This window comes from Balaenoptera musculus, chromosome 19, assembly GCF_009873245.2.
Source record: "Balaenoptera musculus isolate JJ_BM4_2016_0621 chromosome 19, mBalMus1.pri.v3, whole genome shotgun sequence".
Taxonomy (NCBI): domain Eukaryota; kingdom Metazoa; phylum Chordata; class Mammalia; order Artiodactyla; family Balaenopteridae; genus Balaenoptera; species Balaenoptera musculus.
The window spans coordinates 50,313,190-50,338,624 of NC_045803.1; positions in this window are offsets into that span (position 1 = coordinate 50,313,190).

The following is a 25,435-nucleotide window of genomic DNA, read 5'->3' on the forward strand; positions in this document are numbered from 1 at the left end:
TCTTCAAGATGCTTAGAGCCTGGTTTGGTGTCAGAATCACTAGGAGGGGACATTCAACAGGATAGCCAGCCAGCGCAACTCACCACTGCCAAGGTCATGAATAACAAGAAAGGGCTGAGAAAATGTCAGAGACGTAAGGAGGCCAGAGAGACATGAGGACTTAATGCAATATGGTGCCCTGGATTGGATCCCGGAACAGAACAAGGACATTCGTGGAAACACCGGTGAAATCCAAGTCTGGAATTTAGTGAACAGTAAGGTCAATGTCAGTTTCTTAGTTGTGACAAATGCACCGCAGTGGGTGTTTTAACTTGCAGGAACTAATGGAGAAGAAAAATGTTAACAGTGTGGGGGGCAGCAGCGTGGAGTATAAGGGAAACCTCTTACTATCTTTATGACTTCTTTGAAAATCTAAAACTATATCAAAATAAAAAGTATGTTTTTTAAAACACTGGGGAAGTTCTGATACAAACGCATACCTCTTGGTTTTCACCCCGAAAATTCTGCAGTAAGTCTTTCATTTCTTAGCTTGGAAGCAACAAGACCTGCCTCTGGTAGCTGTTCTTTCTGAGGCTGGGATGTCCAGCTGTCCTTCCATTAGATGAGATAACAGAGGTTGTCCTGACATGAGATATAATAAGTTCTTTCCATATTTTCCTTTTAAAATGGAATTTAGCCAAAAAGCAGTGGGTATTTTAGGAACAAATGGATGAAACGTCAGGGAACTTTTTCTGTCCTTTTGTTGCCTGATATTCAGAATGCCAGAGAGAGAATGACATGTGTCACTTTCTTGTCCCTCGATGGGACATGGCAAAGCATCTTCCATGATTACCGGGCCGAGCCTGAATGCAAATTGGGGAGGAGAAACGTCCCACAGGGAAATTAGGATGCTGTTTCTGGAAAGATTGGGAATAAATGCTGGGCAGCACAAAGAACAGGTAACCACACCTGCAGTGAGGCTGAGGAATATGGATTTTAACAGGAACCCTCCCCTTCCCCTGAGGGATTCTTTGGCAAAGGATTGAAGGCTCTCACCCGAGAACTGCTGGTCTAGTGGGGCAGACAGACCCAGACATGATACAAAGCAGATGCTATTTGTCTTCTAAGGAAAGCAGAAAATGTAATAGGAGCCGAGAGAGAGAGAGAGAGAGAGAGAGAGAGAGAGAGAGAGAGAAAGACTGATCTTGACCACAGAGATGAGAGCAGGTACTATGGAACAAGTGGCAGTGAGCTGGGTCCTGAAATATGGCTAAGATCTCAGAGGGTGGGGGCTCACGGTGTGAGGAGTTCCTTATTTACATTTTCCCTTCGAAATAAAAAAACCAGAGCAAAGGAGAAGAGGAGCAGCTGTGGTCCAGGGTGGCTAGACCCTGGGGAGCATGGCGGGACGCAGCCAGAGATGGGGTGGAGAACAGCCCACTCCAGTGGGAGGAGAGCTCCCAAACGTCCTGCAAGGTGCTGCCCTGCTCCTGGGACCTCCTGCCCACAGAGCAGTTCACATGGGCCTCCCTACACCCAGATCCTTCTGGCTCTCGCTTGTGCCTAGGTAGACTACCAACTCCCTGAGAATCTGAGAGGAAGAAACTGAATGCAGGGAGACAAAGAAGGAGGATGGCGGGATATGACTTAGGACCTGAACTATAGTTAGTTGCCCAGGGAACTAAAGGATGGCGGGAGATTTGGCAGAATAAAGATGGCAAGAATTGGATGGATGTGAGAAATTATGGAGATACCATTTCTGACTTCCACTCGGGGGATCAGAGGTGAATGGGTGTGATTTGCTATGGAGACGCACACAGGTGTGGGGTCTGGGAGCCCCGATGAACAAGGAGGGGCCGCTCACCTCCATGCTTTGGGCAATGTCATCAGGGTGGAATGCCAGAAGAGCTGTCCGGATGAACCGAAAGAACCAAGGTCCTTTTGCTGGGACAATGGTGCTGAGTTTCAAGTCTGAAGAGTAAAGGAAATGCAGAGTTCAAGGGCTGATCAGTGAGGTCTATTGTCAGGACGATCACACACTGCTGTCAGAATAAGGTTGAGGAAAGAGGGCAAGAAACGAAATGTGAATAGTAAGCGAGCCTGTAGCTCCATGTTATGGGACTGACATTCCTGATGGGTGTGCCAACACATTTTACAGATAGGAAAACTGAGGCCCAGATACAGACCCTGGTCCAGGGTCAAGAGATATTTATCAAGTGCCTCTGTTAGGAACTGAAGATACGAAACCCCTGCTCTTGAAGGGCATAGATTCAAGTAGGGAATCAGACACTAAATAAACGAATATATAATATAATGCCAGGGTATTTCTAGAAAAACAATGGAATAAATGCTGGGCAGCAGCAGAGTAAGGAGATGGGTAGGCAGGCAGAGAGATTGCTGTCACCCTGAATTTCTTCCTTTTGATTCAGGATATCAAACTTTGTAAAATATAAGAGAAAGATAATTAGATTACTTAGAAGACAAATTGTGAATTAACCAAGTAGAGTTTGGACCATGAGGGAATCATTTTATGATGAGTGAGAACCGTCGAGCGCAGCCTGGGATGGTCGACTAGAATCAGAAAGACCCAGGGTTGAATCTCAGCAACTCTACTGTGTGACCCTGTGCAAGTTACTTAACCTCTCTGATTCTCTTTGAATCTTATCTGTAGAGTAGATACAGGGATGCTTCTTCAAACGTTTGTGCTGAGGATTAGGAATAACGTCCGTAAAGTGTTAATAAAGATATTCTTGTAGGTCACACAAATTGTCAAAAAAAGTAGAAACTTTTGTTTCCTCTCCTGGGAAATGAGTCTGAAAACCCAGCCAGTACTGTCTACTCTCTTTCTCTTGACAATTTAAATTGAATTAAATGGATGGAGATGATTTAATGTAAATAGTGTAACTCAGAAGAAGCTGTGTATTACTTCCTGCTATCTCATCCCATAAAAGGCCCTGGTTTCTGTAGTTGCTAAGATCTGATTGTCCCATTCTTCCTTCAATCCAATGAGCCAGTCCACATGCTTCTAGTAAATTCCCTTTTTGCTCATTACCTGGAGAAGTTGCTTCTAAAAAATACTTTAACTGATTCAGTTAATATTACTAATATTATTAGGAGTGTTTGTATCCCTAATATGGAATATTTTCATCACCACATATCATTATTACACTGAATATTAGTGTTATCATCTTTCTCAAAAGTAAAAATCTTAACTGGGTCCTAGGTTTGGGGATGATGGAAAGACATTGGGACTCTACACATATTAATAGATCCTAGATTGCTCCTCTCCCACCCTGCCCCGTCCCCCATCCTTGATAGTTGAGGAAATGCCATATGCTTTGTCTAAAATGCAAAGGACACTTTATCAAGATCTTGGCCTTGAGAGGAAAGACTGAAGCTTCAACAGCTTTCCTGCACACCGCAGTGGATGCTGAAAACAATCCCGGATTTGAATGCCCATCTCAGAAGTGTGGAGCTCAGAGTGGCAGAAGTGGGAACTCAAACCCCAGAGATGCAAGGGTGCTAAGACTGGAAGGGCCCTTGTAGATCCATCAAATATCCTGTGTTTCTTAGACAGGAGTAGGCGTGTGTGTCCATCCCACTCCAAAATCTGATTATATTTTATCCTACCACTGTGCCAATTTGACTCGGAGACTGTTATGTTAGATGAGAATAAACACAAACTTCCATGGATGTCTGTGGTCTCTTGTTAATCCTTAAGAAATTTCTCTCTTTAGCTCAGTTGGCTCGAGCTCTGTCTCCAGCTGTTCAGAGTGGATGCCAACCCATTTTACAAATGGGAAGACTGAGGCCCAAATGGAGACCCTGGTCCAGGGTCACACAGAGAACAAGGATCAGGGCTGATCTTAGAACCAGGCCTCCTACTTTTCCAGCCCAATTAGGAAGATAGGGAGTTAAAGGGAGAAGAAAACATTGTGGTGGCTTTTGTTTGCTTTTGTTTTAAATCAAGCATGGTTTTCTTTTTCCGGGTATACTCTTGGTTTTTGGATCTGCAATTCAGAGGAGGGAGACTCTCCTGTGAGCTGTGCTTTTCTCCACCTTGTGGTTCTCCATTCCCATCCCTGCCCATGGCTGAGGAAGGGCACACAGGGCTGGTCTAACAATGCAAACTAAACCTATTATTTATTTGTGAACGCCTGCTGGGTTGCCAGGCAAAGTCGGAGCTTCTTGAACGGGCTTTGGTAGAAGAAATCTGAATCATCAAAAATAATTCTAAATAAGATCTGTATCTATCGGAGGCCTGAGATGATAGCTCCTTATATGTCCTACAAAGGTGCCTTTCACACAGCTGCCTCCCACCTGAAGCCCCAACCAGTTAAAATCCCAGCCATTCTTTTTCTTTTCATTATTAAATATTGAAGATAACCCTTGGAGGCATGTGAGTGTGTTTTCTTTAAATAATTTTCTTTAAATAATATTTAAGAGAAGTAATATTCCTTTTAAGTAATTTTGATTATATGTATATTTAAACATTTTCTCCTAAATTTTCTGTTTACCATTTCCTAAGACATTTATGTTATTATGAACTCTTCACAGATATCATTTAGGAAAGCTGCATAACTTTGATCCAGTAACAGTTCCATAATCATCCCCTGGTTGTGGGTAATTGAGATCATTTTTGCTTTTTTTTGGCTAAGAATTTAATTAATAAATATGAGCATCTTTTTTTTCCTAGCCCTTCAAATAGATTACAAAAATGGAACAGCTGACATGCCAGACCCTGTAGGGTGTGAATGTGGCCATTTTAGCTTCTTCTTCCCAGCCGTGGAGAATTTCATTGAAGAAAAAAAAATAATTTGCCAATTGATCGATAAAGCCTAACAGTTCACTTATCTTCTGTTTACTCCTGAAGTCGAACTTTTGTCCATGTTCTCCAACGAGTTACATTCCTTCTTTGGTAAATACTTTTGTATTCCACTGTCCTTCTGTTTTCCAAGGCCCTTCGTACATCCTACTTCTCCCATTAGGGGCTTTCAATGTCTCTGCAGCACGCAGGAATCCTCCTCCTGTTCTACAGTTCTGAGCGCCAAGGGCACAATCAAATCGCGGCAATTACACGTGACTGTAAAGAAAGCACTTGGGTAGAAGCATGATCTCTCCAGAGAGAGAGCGAGCACAGCTTTGCTGCTCGGATACAGTGCACACTTGGTCAATGTTGAAGGGAGGGAGGAGGAAGGGCAAGAGGTAAGGCAGGCCCACATCTTTCTGTCATCACCTGGCCTTCAGGAGGCTGGGGATCACAGCAGAGGAGAGACACCAGGAGATCTGGGTCTGCAATCTGAGTAAGTACCTGCACTCCACTTTCACCAAACTCACAGGCTGCTTCCCTATGAACTACAGATGGGACCTGGCCGACTTCTGTCTAACACACTGAAGGCTCTGCAGAGGCAGGGCTAAGTCATTAATGAAAACCTACAAGGTACTCTTCAGATGAACCAGCTTTTAAACAACGCCGGATTTCCAACGTAAAGGCCAATCCCACGGCAAACCACAGTTAAGAAAATATCGCACTTGAAAACAAAAAGCCTATAAACAGATTCTTCTAGCTGATCGTTGTTTCTAGCGATCCTTTCCATTGTCAGTTATGTAAGAAGTTTAATTCCATCTTCTTTATAGTATCTCACCTATAAGGAAAGGGTAACCATGCTTCTGAATTATGTTAATTATGCTGAACTATTGCCAGATCTAGATGTGGGAAGAGGAATCACTCCAGCCTATTTTTTTAAATTAACCTCTTGTCCTCTAGTTTTATCCCATCCCAGAAAATGAAAGCCATATATTTTAGAATCTGTATGCCAAATTCTATGTGTAATTCGGTGGAAAATCCCTACCAATAAAGGGGGAAGCTGTAAAATGACCAGCAGTTCCCTGGGTCCCTGGAAACCTTAGATAACATTTTCCAAACTTCCCAACTTTTTCTTTAAACCTCACTTGAATCTCAAACCTCAGAGTGTATCTCGCTGCTGCCTGAAACTACACCACAGATCCAGTGTTGTTGATTATCACAGGGCCAGGGGCGAAGGCCAGGATGAGCCTCTGTTTGCTTTGCGAACAGTTAGGAATCTGAAACTTACGTGTTTAGTTATTAAGGAATCTGAAACTTACGTATCTTAAGGAACCTGAACCTCCACTCCAAAGACCAATGGATCGAGAAGTCTGATAAAGTGAGTGAGTCTGTGTGTGTGTGTGTGTGTGTGTGTGTGTGTGTGTGTGTGTGTGTGTTGGAGGAGAGGGAAATTGAGGACAGCAGCTCTGACTTAGTTGGTCTAATGCCAAACACAGCAAGAGAGACAATCATGAGTCCATCATCTATTTTAATGCTATGACATAATTTGCTATTATTTGCCCAGTCCTATGCGAGGTATTGTTTTGTTTTTTTTAAGATGCAGATATGTGATCTGTCCTTATATAAGGTAAGTATGTTGGAGCATATATGTGGGATGTGCGTGTAGAGGTTAACATTCATTAAACACTACTCGGTGTCCTAAAATTACACACTATAAACATTTCTTCTTTAGAACCTTATGCATTACGTGTTACCCTCCTCTGTGAAATGGAAATAATGATAGCCACATCTAAAAGTTAAACAACTTTCCTAACTAGTGGGAAAGCTAGGATGTGAACACAACTTTTCCCACTGCATCAGGATCCATGAGGCCACACCCACCATCCAAATATTAATAATGACCCCTGTCGTGTCTACGTAGACTGCTTTAAGGGTTTATGACATGCTTTCCTACATGTTGTCTCCTACAGTCTTCTCGGCAAAATTGTGACTTTGTCACCCTATTTTAGAGAGGAAGAGATGGAGACTTGGAGACATGATACTTTATTTAGGAAGATAACTATGGGTAACACAGAAACACACTGAGCAAAACAGGAATCCCTAAGTATGGAAATTGAATCAAGTCATTCTTCTGCTTAACACCTGTGGTCCTCAGGATGCCACCCCAGCATCTTAAGGTGCAGCCAAGGCTCTGATGCCCCAGCCTCAGTGCCTCCTCCTACATCCTCTCAGCCTCCAACCTCCACATTCCAGCCACAACGAACTCTCTTCAGCTCCTCTGTATCACCATAGTGTCTCTAAGCATTGGGACCCCTACACGTTCTTTTCTCTCTCTGGAACTTTCCAATTCCCACCACACCTCTTCCCATTTCCACACCCTTCTGCTCTCTCAATTTCATGTCACTTCCTCGGGGATGCCTTCCCTGAATCCCACAAGTGTGTCCGAGACGCCCCTCCCCTGTGCTTCCCCAGCCCAATTCCTCCCCAACTTTGTGTGCAATATCGTGATGGACTCTTTATTTCACCATATCCCAATCATAACTCCATAATCTTCAGGAAGGCGGGGTCTGCAACACCCCGATGGCCCTACAGGGCTGACCCACCGTGAATGTATCCCAATGCTTTGACCACTCTTAGAGTTCCTATTCCTTTCTCAGGTAGTGAGACGTAAAGAAGGCCTGAGAAAGTTAAGGGGGACTCTTTGGGTGAGGTCGGGCTAGACTCGGATCTTAAATGGCGGGCTGAATTTGCAGAGGGAACGGAGAGGAAAGGACATCCTCCACGTGGGAAACAGCATCCGGTCTACTGAGCGTGACATTTCCATGGAACAGGGAGGAGCTTGGTCAGGCTCAAGAGGAAGCTCAGGTCTTCCTTGTGTCAGAGCCCATGCTCTTTCCACAGGGAGGCCCACATAATAACGTATGCTAATCTCGTATCCTGCGACCTTGCTGAATTTATCAGTTCTAGTAGTTTTTGTGTGGAGTCTTTAGGGTTTTCTATATATATATATATATAGTATCATATCATCTGCATATAATGCCAATTTTACCTCTTCCCTTCCAATTTGGATACCTTTTATTTATTTATTTTTTTAAAACATCTTTATTGGAGTATAATTGCTTTACAATGGTGTGTTAGTTTCTTCTGTATAACAAAGTGAATCAGCTATACATATACATATATCCCCATATCTCCTCCCTCTTGCGTCTCCCTCCCACCCTCCCTATCCCACCCCTCTAGGTGGTCACAAAGCACCGAGCTGATCTCCCTGTGCTATGCAGCTGCTTCCCACTATCCATCTATTTTACATTTGGTAGTGTATATATGTCCATGCCACTCTCTCACTTCATCCCAGCTTACCCTTCCCCCTCCCCGTGTCCTCAAGTCCATTCTCTACATCTGCATCTTTATTCCTGTCCTGTCCCTAGGTTCTTCGGAACCCTTTTTTTTTTTTTTTTAGATTCTATATATATGTGTTAGCATACGGTATTTGTTTTTCTCTTTCTAACTTACTTCACTCTGTATGACAGTCTCTAGGTCCATCCACCTCACTACAAATAACTCAATTTCGTTTCTTTTTATGGCTGGGTAATATTCCATCGTATATATGTGCCACATCTTCTTTATCCATTCATCTGTTGATGGACACTTAGGTTGCTTCCATGTCCTGGCTATTGTAAATAGAGCTGCTATGAACATTGTGGTACATGATTCTTTTTGAATTATGGTTTTCTCAGGGTATATGCCCAGTAGTGAGATCGCTGGGTCATATGGTAATTCTATTTTTAGTTTTTTAAGGAACCTCCATACTGTTCTCCATAGTGGCTGTATCAATTTACATTCCCACCAACAGTGCAAGAGGGTTCCCTTTTCTCCACACCCTCTCCAGCATTTATTGTTTGTAGATTTTTTGATGATGGCCATTCTGACCGGTCTGAGATGATATCTCAATGTAGTTTAGATTTGCATTTCTCTAATGATCAATGATGTTGAGCATTCTTTCATGTGTTTGTTGGCAATCTTATATCTTCTTTGGAGAAATGTCTATTTAGGTCTTCTGCCCATTTTTGGATTGGGTTGTTTTTTTTGATATTGAGCCACATTAGCTGCTTGTATATTTCAGATATTAATCCTTTGTCTGTTGCTTTGTTTGCAAATATTTTTTCCCATTCTGATGGTTGTCTTTTCGTCTTGTTTATGGTGTCCTTTGCTGTGCAAAAGCTTTAAAGTTTCATTAGGTCCCATTTGTTTATTTTTGTTTTTATTTCCATTTCTCTAGGAGGTGGGTCAAAAAGGATCTTGCTGTGATGTATGTCATAGAGTGTTCTGCCTATGTTTTCCGCTAAGAGTTTCATAGTGCCTGGCCTTACATTTAGGTCTTTAATCCATTTTGAGTTTATTTCTGTATACAGTGTTAGGGAGTGTTCTAATTTCATTCTTTTACATGTAGCTATGCAGTTTTCCCAGCACCGCTTATTGAAGAAGCTGTCTTTTCTCCATTGTATATTCTTACCTCCTTTATCAAAGATAAGGTGACCATATGTGCATGGGTTTCTCTCTGGGCTTTCTATCTTGTTCCATTGATCTATATTTCTGTTTTTGTGCCAGTACCATACTGTCTTGATTATTGTAGCTTTGTAGTATTGTCTGAAGTCAGGGAGCCTGATTCCTCCAGCTCCGTTTTTCTTTCTCAAAATTGCTTTGGCTATTTGGGATCTTTTGTGTTTCCATACAAATTGTGAAATTTTTTGTTCTAGTTCTGTGAAAAATGCCATTGGAAGTTTGATAGGGATTGCATTGAATCTGTAGATTGCTGTGGGTAGTACAGTCATTTTCACAATGTTGCTTCTTCCAATCCAAGAACATGGTATATCTCTCCATCTGTTTGTATCATCTTTAATTTCTTTCATCAGTGTCTTATAGTTTTCTGCATACAGGTCTTCTGTCTCCGTAGGTAGGTGTATTCCTAGGTATTTTATTCTTTTTGTTGCAATGGTAAATGGGAGTGTTTCCTTAATTTCTCTTTCAGATTTTTCATCATTAGTGTATAGGAATGCAAGAGATTTCTGTGCATTAAAGTAGTAGTATCCTGCTACTTTACCAAATTCATTGATTAGCTCTAGTAGTTTTCTGGTAGCATCTTTAGGATTCTCTATGTATAGTAACATGTCATCTGCAAACAGTGACAGTTTTACTTCTTCTTTTCCAATTTGGATTCCTTTTATTTCTTTTTCTTCTCTGATTACTGTGGCTAAAACTTCCAAAACTATATTCAATAATGGTGGTGAGAGTGGGCAACCTTGTCTTGTTCCTGATCTTAGTGGAAATGGTTTCAGTTTTTCACCATTGAAAACGATGTCGGCTGTGGGTTTGTCACATATGGCCTTTATTGTGCTGAGGTAAGTTCCCTCTATGCCCACTTTCTGGAGGGTTTTTATCATAAATCAGTGTTGAAAGCTTTTTCTGCATCTGTTGAGATGATCACATGGTTTTTCTCCTTCAATTTGTTAATATGGTTTATCACATTGATTGATTTACGTATATTGAAGAATCCTTGCATTCCTGGGATAAACCCCACTTGATCATGGTGTATGATCCTTTTAATGTGCTGTTGGATTCTGTTTGCTAGTATTTTGTTGAGGATTTTTGCGTCTATGTTCATCAGTGATATTGGCCTGTAGTTTTCTTTTTTTGTGACATCTTTGTCTGGTTTTGGATACCTTTTATTTCTTATTCTTGTCTTATTGCTGTGGCTAGGACTTTCAATACTGTGTTGAATAGAAGAGGTGATAGTGGGCATCCTTTTCTTGTTTCAGATTTTAGCGGGAAGGCTTTCAGCTTTTCAAGTCCCACATAATATGAACACTGGGTCCCTCAAGTGGAAAGAATGGAGCAGGATACTTAAAATCCCACTTCTGAGAAATCAAGGGCACATCATCATCACAGCACAGATGAAATGGAAGGATTATGAGCAGGACCTTCTGGGTATGATGAAATCTGCATTTTTGGAGTACTCCTCTGAATCCATGGTGAAGGAAAGAAAAGGAGAGGAAGTGGGTGGCAACCTGGGAAAACATAATAAGCTATCTTGCAGTGGTCCAGGAGAGAGAATGAAAGGGAAGAGATGGTTAAAGAGGTATTTAGAAAGTGTTGGAGAGGAGGGGTAGGAAGAGCAAGGCTGATCAGTAATTCAGATTGTTTTTCTCTGAACAAACAGCCCTGGGAAGAGATATGCTGGTAAATCTTTAATAACTGGCTCCTGATGGAGGAGCTCTGGCTTGTAGAGCCATGGTGTAAATACTCCCACTATGTCCACTTCCCATGGTGTAAACACTCTCAGCACGGCTGATTTCAAGCTATCAGCATAACTTCTCTGAACTTAGAGTTGGGAGGAGTCAAGTAGAGTCGGCTCTCGCGAGTCAGCAGGAGCCAGTGCCAGTACCTCACTGGCCCTGAGACACAGAGGGTCCAAGAGGAGAGCAAAGTAAAAATGCCCCAGTGCCCAGGGGAGCCCTGCTCTACTTGGATGCTCAGCAATTATTATAGGTCCACAGTAAGTGACTGAGGATGCTAGTCTGGAGAATGAATCATAAACATAGCAGCTTCCAATTAACAAGTGATGTCTGAGACCAGGCACCAAGCTGAGCAGCACTAACACACAGTCTCATTTCATCCTCAAAACCACTCTGGGGAGGAGGTATTCATTTTTCACAGAGGAGAAAACAGAGGCATAGAGAGATTAACTTATTTGTTCAAAATCACACAGCAAGTAGGTAAAAGGAGAAGAGATTTAAGCATATGTTTGTCTAACACCAAAACCCGGGTTCTACTTCTCCTCAATGTCTCTTCCTACCAGATCAGAGTGGGAAGAGCTGTAAGAGACTCACCTTAATGAGGGAAGTGGGGGGAAGAAATTAAAGATTGATGCCCACAAGTATAAACCTAACCCACATACACCGTGCACGCTGAAAGCCCATAACTCTCGCCAAACAGCAACACTACAGACCCCACCTCCGGCCCCACACCAGATTCCTGATATGATTTTCTTACAACCTTCTCCCTAGATTCCTGAAAGGGAAGAAAATGATAAAGCAATAGGAAAATGAGTTATATCTATTTCATAATAAATTAACAGCATTCCTCTGTATCTGTACACTGGACACATATCTGAAACAGAAACACAGCCCTTGGCCCCAGTTTCCCACTTCTCAGCCCTGCATGACTTATCCCCCAGTCACTTAATATCACCCAACTTGAATGTTCCTGATCATAGCAGACCGAGGGGAGAATAAAGTTTCCCATTTAACATGAGTCACACCACCATTCTCAACAAGCACACACACCACGATGAGATGACGTTTAGATGGGCGATGTATTTGCAGAGCCATCAAAACACGTCTTGCTCATACTGTTGTGTTTTTTAGTCAAGATACAGAAATCAGTTAAGCTCACTGGTTGAGACCAACAGTTTCAGCGTCACTCAGACTAGGAATGGAGATGTCCATTTCAGAGGGAAAAGCTTGCTGTTGGGAAATACATAGGAAGCCAGAAGGAGGGGCAAACAGTTCAAGATCATGGGGATTCATCATCACAATGCAGAGTCCGCCTTGGATGGGGTGGTAGCCAGACTCCGAGATGGCTCCCAAGACCCTCACTTCCTAGCTGGTGTTCATGCCTTTGTGAAGTTCCCTCCGATCATGAACAGGGCAGAAATGATGGTATATGCCTTCTGAGGTGAGGTTATAAAAAACACAGCAGCTTCTCCCTCGCCCTCTCTTAGATCACTCCTTCTGGAGGAAGCAATGACCCCTCCATGGAAGCACAGCAGCCCAGTGGAGAGGTCCACGCATGGCGAGGAATTGAAACCTCTGGTCAACAGCCAGCACTGACCTGCCAGGGATGAGTGTACAACCTTGGAAACAGACCCCCAGTCCCAGTCACCCCTCTGGATGACGGCAGCCCCAGCAGATGTCTTGAATGCAACTTCACAAGAGATGCTGAGCTGCTCCCAAATTCCTGACTCACAAAAACTGTGGGAGATGATACAGGTCTACTGTTGTTTTAATCTGCTAAGTTTGAGAGTAACTTGTTACCCAGAATACATAATCAATACAGATGGTGACGGAGGCTGGGTTCCCTGCAAGCAGACCCTTAGGCTGGGATGTGAGTGCACATCATTGACTGAGGGAGTTCACTTCAGGAGAAACCTGTAAGGAGCGGGTAAGACAGGAAAGCAAGGAGAAAGGGCTGCACAAGGAGGTGGTCTTGGGTATGTTTCAGCCTCTGCTTGGTCCGGGGAGGCTCCGGAGCATAAATGGCCCACTGGGTTGTCTTCCTTGAAACAAGGGGATCAGGCTGTGGTCCCCATACCTCCACCAGCCAGTGGCTGTGGGCTCTCTCTGTTGGGGCATAACTTCCTGACTAAGGCAGCTCTTACCAGTGGGAGGAAATTCTCCATTCATTGAAAAGCGGTAGATGAGAGCCACGAGCAGCCAACTCTCCCCAAGCTGGGAGAAGGGTCCCCCTGTTTGATAAAAGGGCTCTGGGCTGCGCTCCACAGCCCTGCTGCCAATGGGAACCCTTGAGTGACTTCTCTCTCCTACGGGGCTCCCCCTTTTACTTCCCAACAGGCTGGCCCTGCAGGATTTCACCTCTCAAGCTGCTGTCCCTCTTCAGTGCTTATTCTTATCTAGCAGGTTCTTTTACCCTCTTGGAAGCAGAGATGGGTTAAGATTCCTGTGGGTTCCGGGGGCATGAGTATATGTTTATGTCCCAGGAAGAGAAAATAAAAGAGTGGAAAGAAGAGGCATTGTGAATCTGTGCAGAGGCTTCACGCAGGTTAACAATTCTAAGTCCAAGCATCCCTGACACCCTACAAGCTGAGAAACTGCCATCCTCAGAATGGCCCCAAGGCTTTATGCTCCGTCCCCCCACCCCCCGCCCCAGTGAGACCACCATGTCGAAAGCTGTGACAATACTTCCCGACTCCCTTCTCTGCTCCGGTGTTTTTCCTTAGCACTTAAAAACGTCAAATGCATGAAATAGTTGAACGATTCATCTTGTGTATTGTTTGTCTCCCCCACTAAGCTCCACAGAGGTGGGATTTTTTTGTCTTTTTTGTTCCCTGTTCTATTCCTAGCACTTGAAATAGGTTGGCACACAATATATGCTCTCTCAATATTTATTGAATTAACACATAAGCAAATGGTTGCTTCACATTTGCATGCAAACACAGATTCTGCTATTTACTGGCAGCCTGAGCCCCTCAACCCGAGAGCTCTCTGCCTAGAATCTGGCATGCCTTCAGGGGCCTCAGGGAACTCAAATGGTAAAGGGTTACCTTTCTCTTTATTTTCTCTACTTGTCCCTTTTCAGAAGCAACAGCTTATCTCTTCCTGAGAAAGGAAAAGTATCTCTGTTCAAAATATGATTTCGAGAACAGACTTGCAGTTGCCGGGGGCGGGAGGGGTGGGGAGGGGGGGAGGGATGGAGTGGGAGTTTGGGGTTAGTAGATGCAAACTATTACATTTAGAATGGATAAACTACAAGGTCCTACTGTATAGCACAGGGAACTATATCCAATTTCCTGGGATAAACCATAATGGAAAAGAATATTAAAAAAGAATGTAAATACGTGTATAACTGAGTCACACTGCTGTACAGCAGAAATTAGCACAACACTGTAAATCAACTGTACTTCAATTTAAAAAAAAAGATGATTTGCAATCAGGGAGCCTGCAAAAACAGCCGTGCGGAGTCTTTCTGGGGGAAGCCAGTGGAATGTGCAATGCCCGGCTGCCTCCAGGCTGTCCCCAGCATTAATGAATTATGTCCATCTTTACCATCAACTGGGGTCACAAGTAAGAGTATTGTTCTTGGACAAGAACACGGGTCCTCGAGAAACTCACGCTTGGGGTGACCTCACTCGGAGGTCAGACTGTCTGTGCCTCTCTGGGGCAGACACAAGGAGAGTTTGAATTACAGCCTCAGGAAGCTCCCTCCTCTGCGAGCTTGGATTTGGACTTCCCCTAAGTCCCCACAGGAAAAGTGGGCAAAGTAAGGTGTCAGTGAAAGAACTCAGGTCCAGAAAATGTTACAGGAGTCAACATCCACCAGGGTTTAAATTAAAAAGCGTGCATGCGTGAGTGTGTGTGTGTTGGAGGGTGGGGGGAGATGGCAGGAAACATGAGAAAGGAGACAGCAAAATCCCTTAAATAAGACTTGAATCTCTAACTTAAAAGGTCTTTTGAGCTTGCCTGTAGAGGAAGAGAATGGACCTCATCATTACCCGCTAAGTGCTTGTGACACACTGCAACAGCCAGTCCCCTGAAAACACCGCTGACAAATCCTAATTTTCCAGATTCTTTTTTTAAAAAGGCAATGAATTTTCTATGTATGATAATTCCATAATTTTGTAAACAGCTACCATACCAAATCCTTTTAAATTTGTAATAGTTTCTTAGGTATGTTCTGGGTTTCCCTACAAAATCGTTTTGTGTGTGTGTGCAAATAATAATGATTTTATATCCACTTTTTAAAAAAATGCAATGAAAATAGTTTCCATTTGTTGAGGACCCATATCTGAGCTCTTTTACACCTTTCTCATCTTGACAACAATGTTATGATATTTATGAGTAAAAGAAAGCCATCAAAGCTCAGAGAGCTCAGGTGACTCTCCAGAAAGGGCAAGATCAAGACTCAGGTTGAAGTCTGCCCAACCCCAGTGGCTGTAGTGTCTGCCTCTGTTCAGCTGAGGGATGATGGGAAAGCTTAGCCGTTCCTGCCTCCTTGTTTATTTCCCTTTTCTTTATGTCCATTCCCCTCTGTCCCCTGCTTGCCTCTATACTTGAGGAAACTACATTTCCCATGTTCCATTGCCTTCGGACTCCTGGATGGGTTTGACCAATCAGAGGCGCTGGCAGAAACTATTAGGTATAAACTAAGCTACAAGGATCTATTGTAAAACATAGGGAATAGAGCCAATATTTTACAATAACTATAAATGGAGTATAACCTTTAAAAATTGTGAATCACTACATGCATCCCAATGTTCATTGTAGCACTACTTACAATAGCCAAGACATAAAAGAAACCTAAATGTCCACTGACAGATGAATGGATAAAGAAGATGTGGTCCACATATACAATGGAATACTACCCAGCCATAAAAAAAGATGCCATTTGCAGCAATATGGATGGACCTACATATTATCATATTAAGTGAAGTAAGCCAAAGACAAATATCATATGATATCGCTTATATGTGGAATCTAAAAAAAAGAGATACAAATGAACTTATACACAAAACAGAAATAGACCCACAGACACTGAAAACAAACTTATGGTTACCAAAGGGGAAAGGTGGGGGAGGGATAAATTAGGAGTTTGGGATTAACAGATACACATTACTATATGTAAAATAGATAACCGACAAAGACATACCGTATAGCACAGGGACCTATACTCAATACTTTGTAATAACTTATAAGGGAAAAGAATCTGAAAAAGGATATATATATACGCAACTGAATCACTTTGCTGTACACCTGAAACTAACCCAACATTGTAATCAACTATACCTCAATTTTAAAAAATCAGAAACGTAAAAAAACTTGTGAATCACTATCCTGTACACCTATAGCTTATATAATATTGTACAGCAACTACTCTTAAAAAAAAAAGCACAAGCAGTAAAGAGAGAAGCCTGGGTATGTCTCCCCACCCCTTGCACACCTCCACTCCCACCTCTGTTTCTAGTAGACTCTCCACTGCAGCTCCAGCTCCTGATGGACACACCCTGCCTTCTGAACTCTGACGACAACACCTATTCCTGTTAGCCCTCCAGCCATAGGGGTGGTAGAGCTGTTGCTCATCCCTGGGTTATCTCACCTCCTGTTTAGTTTCTTAGTTCTTCTGTCACCCATGTAACCAATTCCCTATTATATCACCTCTGTTTGAAAAACCGTGGCTGGTTTCTATTTTCCCACCTGAACTCTGGCTAACACATGTATCTTCTATCAGGAAACAAACAAACATTATTCAGAGCATGTACAACCAACATTAAAATCATAGTTAGAATCAAAGGACAGAATAAAGGGGAGACTTGATGGTCATCAGCATGGTTTAAATCATCTGAATTTCGTGTTACGCTGAGAACCAGTGTGGGATAATCACAAAGCTTTCATTAGAACTAAAGCCCTTCCCTCACATTTACTGACTGGTTGACTTGAGGCAATTCATTGTAGCCTCTCTGAATCTCATTTCCATCAGAACAAAAAAACCTGTGCTACAGTGTCACCGCACGGGTCAGAAATTCCGCGTGGACAGTAGCAAAGCATAATCCCTGACATGTAGAAGGCAACCAATAAATGTTACTTATTTTTCTTTCGTTCTCAAGAATCTGAAAGATTTCAAAAGGACTGAAAGTCAACATTTTTCAGGAGTGGCGAGAGAAATGCATCGCTTTTAAATGCAGGAGAAAATGGGAAGAACGACATTTTAAATGATCAGGTACGAACTAAAGAACGTTACCTGAAAGAATGCTAAAACTTGCAAGATTTAGGGTGGGGTCGGGGCCCAAAGAAGACAAATATGACAAAAATGTTTTTGTTGAAGTCTCTGTTTTTGGTATCACTCAGTCAGGAAGTGTTTATTTAGCTTCTCTTCAACCCCGGGGCTAGGGAAGAGATGTGAGAATAACATGGCCTCACGTTGGCTATTAAGACCAGGAGAGGCAATCAGGAAACCTGGGTGCTGGCCCCAGCTCACTTCCCCCTGGTGGACCTCAGTTTCCCCTTCTGCTAACAGATTATTGAATCAGTGGCCTGCACCTCAGGATCACCTTTTACAGCTCTTAAAACACGGTTTTCCCAGGGCCTATAGTTACAGTCTGATCCAGTACCTGCCTGGGAGAGGCCCTGAGACAATTATTCTTAAAAGCTCCAGACTCTGACATGCGCTCCTACAGAATCCTCTGGCCTTTGGCTTTAAAGGTCCCCTCCGCCTCTTTCTCAGACCTTGAATATACACCTATGGGAGAGGAACAGAGAAAAGAGGCCCCAGTGAAGTCCCAAGAGACAGAGAAGTCTCCTAGAGAAGAAATGGCTTCAACTCTGAAAGGCGGTTAAGACTGGGATAGAAATAGGTGAGAAGAAGTCTCTCCAGAGAAGAAAAAAGGAGGTAGGAAATGTCAAATTCTTGGTAGAACCAAAAGAAGTGGGCAGAGGGAGGACCAAGTACCAAGGAGTGCACAAGAAGTCAGGCTGGGGAGCTTGACTAAACCTGGATCTAAAACCCAGCTCCACAACCGCGTGACCTGGAGCAAGAATTTATTTTCTCTATTTTCCTCATCTGTAAAAAGGGTACAATCATAGTACCTCTATCAGAGATTTGTTTTGAGGGTTCCCTAGAACAATATATCATATAGTAATTAATGCTCCCAATGAAAGAGACCTCGTACCAAGACCATTATCATGATTATTTCTATTATTGTCTACATATCCCCTTGCATGGCTCTCCAGCTCTTTAAAACTCTATACTTGAAACCACCATGCGAAACTGCTGTAATCAAGCAGGAAAAAAAATGTGACCTGAGTTCTGGAAGAGAAGCCAGGAGGGATGGAGAGAGAAATGGAGAGAATTAGGAAGGGTGATGGGAAATTAGCAAGATTTAGAGCAGAGCTTCTCAACCTCAGCGTTACTGACATTTGGGGTGGGATCATTCTTTGTGGCTGCGCTCTAGGACGTTTAGCAGCAACCCTGGCCTTGACCTGCTAGATGCCAACGGCACCTTCCAGTTGCAACAACCAAAACTGAATCCAGACATGGCCAAATGTCCCTGGAGGGTCCAGCTCGCCCCAGTAGTAAAGAACTACTGGTTTATAATAGTGAAAATGGAGATTTCTCGGGAGAAAGAGGTAGAAATCGAGAACTTGAGGATTTAAAGGGAAAGTGATTTTAACAAGTGGGAGAAAGAAAGAGGGCAGTTTTGTGTTTGCCTGTTTCAAAGGCGTCGATGGGTCTGCACAAAGCCTTGCCCTTCCTAGGTGCCCCATCAATGCGAGTTGAGGAAAGGTACCAGTGATGTCTTTACATCATGTATTTCCCCCCAGATGGAAAGAGTATCTCAGCGCCGATAATTAATCAAAAGTGCAGATCTTGGCTGTCACCAGAGGGCTTTTTTCTTCTTTCGGTTACCATGGTTGTATCGGAGATTCCAGAGTTTCCCACCCAGCCCACGCCTGACCTCTTATCTCCCCACGCCACTCAGATGGCCCAGGGAAATCCTGGGGAGGACCTGCCAAGAGCGGTGGCCAAGGTAACAGATCTGTCTCCTTATCTACCAGCCGGGCAACTTCCCCCAATTCTTTCCAAGAGGAAAACTAACCAGGCGGCAGGGCTCATCAGGGCAGAGGCCAGCAGGTGAAAAGGACAGAGAGGCAGAGCAGCCTCCGCACAAACTCAGCGCATGCCCCCCAGGCCAGGCCCCCGCAGAGGCAGGGAAGGGCTACTGGCTTTCCGCCCCGGCAGCAGCCGAGCCCCCGGCCCCCTCCTCCCGGGACCTCCTCTCCCCTCACCTCCTTCATCACTCAAGTGCCCTTGGTCGTTTCCCCCACTTCTACATTGTGGCCTTCAAAGTCAGATGGGCGAAGTCGAGAGGGCTTCCCTGAGTTCAACATTCATTCAAATACTCCAGGGGAGCACTTTAAACAGCCGATACAGTGAAGTACTGCCCTTCACTTCTAGAATGGTCCTCATCATCCGGGCTTCATCACTGACTACTTTGTTCTCCATCTGAGGCTTTTACCCGCGTCGTTTCCTGTGTGGAAGATGTCGCCTATTTACATCTTAAAGGACCACTTGAAGACAAAAACTAGATTGTGTGCTTGACTTTTTTTAAAAAAATTCCCAACAACACACAACTCCGTGTCCGACACCTTGCATGGGGAGGGCTTGGCATGAATTGTTAAATTAGTCAAAAAGATCTAAATGGGAAGGAAATTCAGAAAGGAGGGGATATATGTATATGTATGGCTGATTCATTTTGCTGTATGGTAGAAACTAACACAACATTGTAAAGCAACTATACTCCAATAAACATTAATTGAATAAAAAAAAAAAAAGAACAAGATCTGACAACTAACACTCTGCTTCTTAGCTCTGACTTGAGTTGAACATTCACTGGCTCACTCGTTCTCTCCCTCCACCATCCTGTTCCTCATTTAATCACTCTGCATTATTTCCAGAAGACCTACTGTGTGCCAGGCACTGTACCAGGCACTAGGGCTATAATGGTGGAAGAAACAGACATTGTTCTCAAATCCACGGATCCAAGCCTAGCAAAAGGGTAAACATTTATAATGAAAGCTACTGTCTCTCTTTGGTATTCCAAAATCCAGACTTTTAACTAATTCAAATTGCCCCTGCAAGAAATGCAAATCATTGGGATTTATAGTGTCTAATAAGTCCTGTAACTCAACTCTCTGCCCCCGAGATAGGAAACTTAAAGGTCTATGTTAAATCACACTTCCCAATTCAGTCCACTCTCCCCCTTGGCCCATAAAGAGCCTCTGTCCTTTTTAATTTTCCTTCCTTTTACGCCTGATTTCCACTCCTATTCTCTCCCCCATAAACCTTACTGTATTTAATATGTACCCTTAATAGGCTCATGACCTTGTAAATTATCTGTTTTGTGTATGTGTATGTGCGTGTGTGTTTCATTCACATTGCAGGGTTGGTGTCCAAAATCACATGCTGTTTCTTATTTTTCTCAATTAGAATTTTTATAAGATCCGTACAGGTTGCTATAACTTAGATGTCTAATGGGTCCATTTAGAATGATACAGAGTATTTGTATTTGTTGCTGTTGCAACAAATTGCCACAAACTTAAACAATACAAATTTATTATCTTACGGTTCTGGAGGTCAGAAGTCTGGAATGAGTCTCACCAGGCTAAGGGCAGAGCTGCATTCCTTTCTAGGAATGACTCTGTTCTCTACGTTCTATGGCTCTAACGGAGAATCCGTTTCCTTGCCTTTTCCAGCTTCTAGAGGCCATTGCATTCCTTAGTCCATGGCCCCTTCCTCCAACTTCAAAGCCAGTAATGGCAGGTCAAGTCTTCCTCATTTCACATGCCTCTGACACTGGTTCTTCAGTCTCCTCCTCCCACTCTTAAGGACCTTTGTGATGGGCCCACCTGGATAATCCAAAATAATCTATTTTAAGATCAGCTGATTAGCAAGCTTACTTCCATCTGCAACCTAAATTCCCTTTTGCTGTGTAAGGTAATATATTCACAGCTTCCAGAGATTGGGACGTGGACTTTTTTGGGGGAGTGGCGGGGAGGATGGACGGAGCATTATTCTGCCTACCACGGTATTCCATAGTGCATATCCACCAAAGTATTTTAATTAACCCAGGTTTCCATCTCCAGAGAAATGAAAGACTCCAATTCCTTACTAAAACAAATAGTGCCTCGATGTTCATCCTCTCAGATCTACAAGAGCACTTCTCTAGGAGATATATATATACACACACATACCTAGGGGTGGTATTACTGAACCTCAAGTAATATTCATAGTTATGATACTACCTGATTGCAGAAAAAACAACAAATATTCACTTTCTGACTCTCAAGCAGGCTAGCAGTATTTCTATAAAAACTATCTGAAGAAGATGCAAGAGGTCTTCCCAAATTTCTTGTCTCTCTCCACTTCCCAGGCACGTGGTGGGTGGCCCTCCTTTGGTTCCTTTGAAGTTAGACATGGTCATGTGACTTGCTTGGGCCAGTGATGCAGAAGTGGAAGCAAGACTGGTCCTGCAGACCAGAGTGTTAAGAGCACAGCTTCATCTCCTGCCATGGAGATCAAAGACTCCCAAGCTGATACAGAGCCTTCATCGAGCTGGGTCTCTGAGTGGCTCCAATGGACAGAGACCAGCCCCACCCTTAGCAACCAACTGGATGGATGTGGAGGGGCCAGAAAAAAAAATCAAATTTTTATTATGTCAAGCCACTGGACTGTGTGGTTTTTGTTACTGCACCGTAAAGTAGCCCATCCTGACTAATATGTCTTTAAAACCAGAAAGAGTCCAAGTTTCAACTCTATTTAGATGTTGAGAATTTTTATAAAGCACTTTTTAGCATTTTCTTCTGCATTATCCCTCAGACTTATAAGCCCCCTTTCTCCTCCCTCCCATGCACACTGTTTTTCCATAACGTCTTACGGAAAAACCCGAGCCAACTTTTTGGCCAACACGATACATTGAAATAATCTCTTTATTTTTTAAGTTTTTAAAAATTTATTTATTTATTTATTTTTTGGGGTTGCATTTGGGTCTTCATTGCTGCACGCAGGCTTTCTTTAGTTGCGGCGAGCGGGGGCTACTCTTCATTGCGGTGCCCGGGCTTCTCATTGCGGTGGCTTCTCTTGTTGTGGAGCACGGGCTCTAGGCGCGCAGGCTTCAGCGGTTGTGGCATGTGCGCTCAGTAGTTGTGGCTCACGGGCCCTAGAGCACAGGCTCAGTAGTCATGGCACACGGGCTTTGTTGCTCCACGGCATGTGGGATCTTCCCAGACCAGGGCTCGAACCCGTGTCCCCTGCATTGGCAGGCAGCTTCGTAACCACTGGGCTGGTGATACTCAACAGTCCCTCTACTTGACAATATGGTCCTTGAGTGCAAGTATCATGTTTTTTCATCATGCCCAGGTTCAAAGGCAGTCAGGATCTGGCACATTTGTAGCAGTCATATAATGTCGACCCAAGCGACTTTTCTCTCCAACTTACATACACCAACCAAGACTCAGAGAGCATAGGAGACTAGCCGAGGTCACACAGCCAGGAAGAAGAGGAGTCAGGGTGAGAATCCGGGTCCCACTACAGTATAATTCCTCCTTGGCCAGCTCAGGGGGAGGCATCCCATGATACCAACCAGGACCTACCCCTCTCTGCCTTGCCCACCTCACACAGATACAGACACCAAAGCTTAAGTACAAGAAGGGTTGCATGAATTCCCTTCCTCGATTTCAAAGAACAAGGGAATGATGGTTCTGACATCTATTTCAGATGAGATTAACATCTGGGCTAATTGCTTCTCAGCATCTCTGTTACACATTTGCTAATATTTCCTCTTTGCTCAATTGCAGAAGGAACCTCACAAGCCTGCTTCATCAGATGGGAGATCACAGACCATGATGTAAGCCCAGCATTCAGAAGACATAAACAAGTCAAATCAGCAAGTGTTCCTGGAAATAAATACAGACTGCAAGGTACAGGGACATACAGGGAGGCTCCAGGCAGAAAAGGGGGGGCCCACGTTTCGTTTAAAATATAAATGAGAGCTTGAATGAGGGAGAAACCAAAATGATCCATTTCCTCTCATATTATCATAAATGTGGTCGACGGGGATTCCAAAAGGACTCAGAGGCTTGGCTGTTGGCAGATGGCATGGTTCCCCTTATCAGTCCATCAGCTGGACTAACATGACCCCATGGAAGTAGGTTTTTCTCTACTGCATCTGTGCAAATAAACATTGGCAATGTCTAATATCGAGCTGCTTGCTTGTAAAGTGATCTATGACCCTGACAGATTATCACCCTGAAAGTGAGTCAATGACTCCAAGCCAGAGGGTCCCATTTGTTTCTAGGACTTAAACTTCTCTGTCTTTGAAAAGGAACAGTGGTTGTGGCCACAGATGGCTAGAGGTGATTATTAATGTGCTCTCCTCGTGGTGCTCAGAACTCAGAGATCTACAATATGGAGGCTAAAGGATTTGACCGGCGTGGAGCCAGTAATGGCCCCAGGGGATGCTAAATGTTTGTGCATGATGTAAGAAAGCTTGGGCCTTGGCATCAATCTCTAGATGAGACAATATAGCAAGAGTGGTCCAGAGCTGAGGATCTGGACCTGGGTTTGAATTCTGCTCTGCCATGTAGTAGCCCCTTGCCCTGGAGCGATTGACTTAAACTTTCCCAGCCTGTTTCACAGCTCACTTAGAAAAGGAGGATCATAGTAGACTTAGACAGGGTCATTGTGAGAAATCAACCAAATAATTTATGCAAGTGTTAACAGTCCCTGTGTGAACTATTACATTGATAAGAGGAAGAATAGTCATCACAGATATTCCATTGGCCAATGGCTCCATATTCCTGCTGGAAGGACACCCTGCCTGGGATAAGACTTCAAGAACTAAGAAGGCAGCCCAGGACACACTCTGGAGTCTGGGGGCGCAGGCAGTCCTAGAGGAGAGGACAGGGTCTTCCAGATGGACCAGAGGTACCAGCTTGGGGTGTGGTGGCAGTGGTGGGGTTCCGACTACCATGGGCAATGGAGGTGCTCGAGGAGACGGTGGCTACAAGAAAAGCTCCCTGCGCTGGAGCAGATGAGAGTCAAGGGAGAGATCAACTCTGCTGGAAGAGCAGATTAGCCGTTGCCACTGAGAAGGCACTAGCTCTCCAAGTAGACTCCAACGGAGGCGTCAGAGCTGGGGCTTCTGCCAGCAGAGCAAGACGACAGCACCCAAGATGAGGGAAGGGGACTTACTTTCTTTTTTAAGCCTCTTCAATGGCTTCCCATGGCCGTAGGAGAAAAATAAAACTCCTTTCCATGGCCAGTGGGGCCGCCCCTTCCTAACTCTATAGCGTCAACACCCGCCATGCTCCTTCTAAGCACCTGCCCCCAGCCACACTGGCTAACCCCCATCACTCCACCCAGTTCAGCTCCAGCACCACTTCTTCCAAGAAGCCTTTCCCTCATGGCCCCACCTCTCAACTGTCCTGCAGATCTAGGGGCTAATGGCTTTCCACTGTGACTGGTCCGCGAGGGCGTCCAATCCCTGGCTCATTTCCTTAACCTGTTAGTACTTCCTCCTTTAAAGACTCCTCAAAATGCCAAACTGTGTTAGAACCTTGATTGTCATCTCCTTCCCAAACCAGGAAAACATGACGTCAGAGACGGAGGTTTACATGCACCCAGGACCCTCCCGTCACCCCGCGAAGTCTACGCTGTCTCCTCCACCATGACCTGGGGACAATCGGCATGCTTCAAGACAGCTGGGGGAAACTGCTGCGTGGCTGGTCAAGCAAAACAGGCACAGAAACGGAGCCCAGGATCCTCGAGCACATGATGCCTCCCAGACTGTCCACGCCTGGACCACGCTGTCATCACGCGGTCGGAGGCTACTCCAGCTTAAAGCAATTTAAGCTGAACGTAAGCCTTCAGCTGATGGAAACGCAAGAACGAGAACGGGCAGCTGTAATTACCCTCCCTGAAGTGATTCTCCCAAGGACTTCAGAGCCTTTGTGGTATCCCAGGATCTGTGAGAGTTTCCCACAGGGGTGACCTTGAGAATGTGGAGCTGATCGGAAAATTGAAAGAACTGCTTCGGCTTGGTGTGTAAAAATGTGAAGGTCTGCTCTTCCTGGATGCTTTGGAATCCCAACGTGATCGGCAGCAAAGGCCTTAGATATTTCACTCTGAAAATTCCTCAGAAATCGTTTACAGCCCCCCTACCCCCAACCCCACAGTGTTACCTGTGGTCTTCTGAAGGTGTGGGGTTTTCAACGTCGTAATTCTGGTTTGGCTCCTCAGACATGTGCTGTCTGGTCTTAACTATGACCCCAAACTGCAAGCACCCTAAAGGATTCCTAAGAG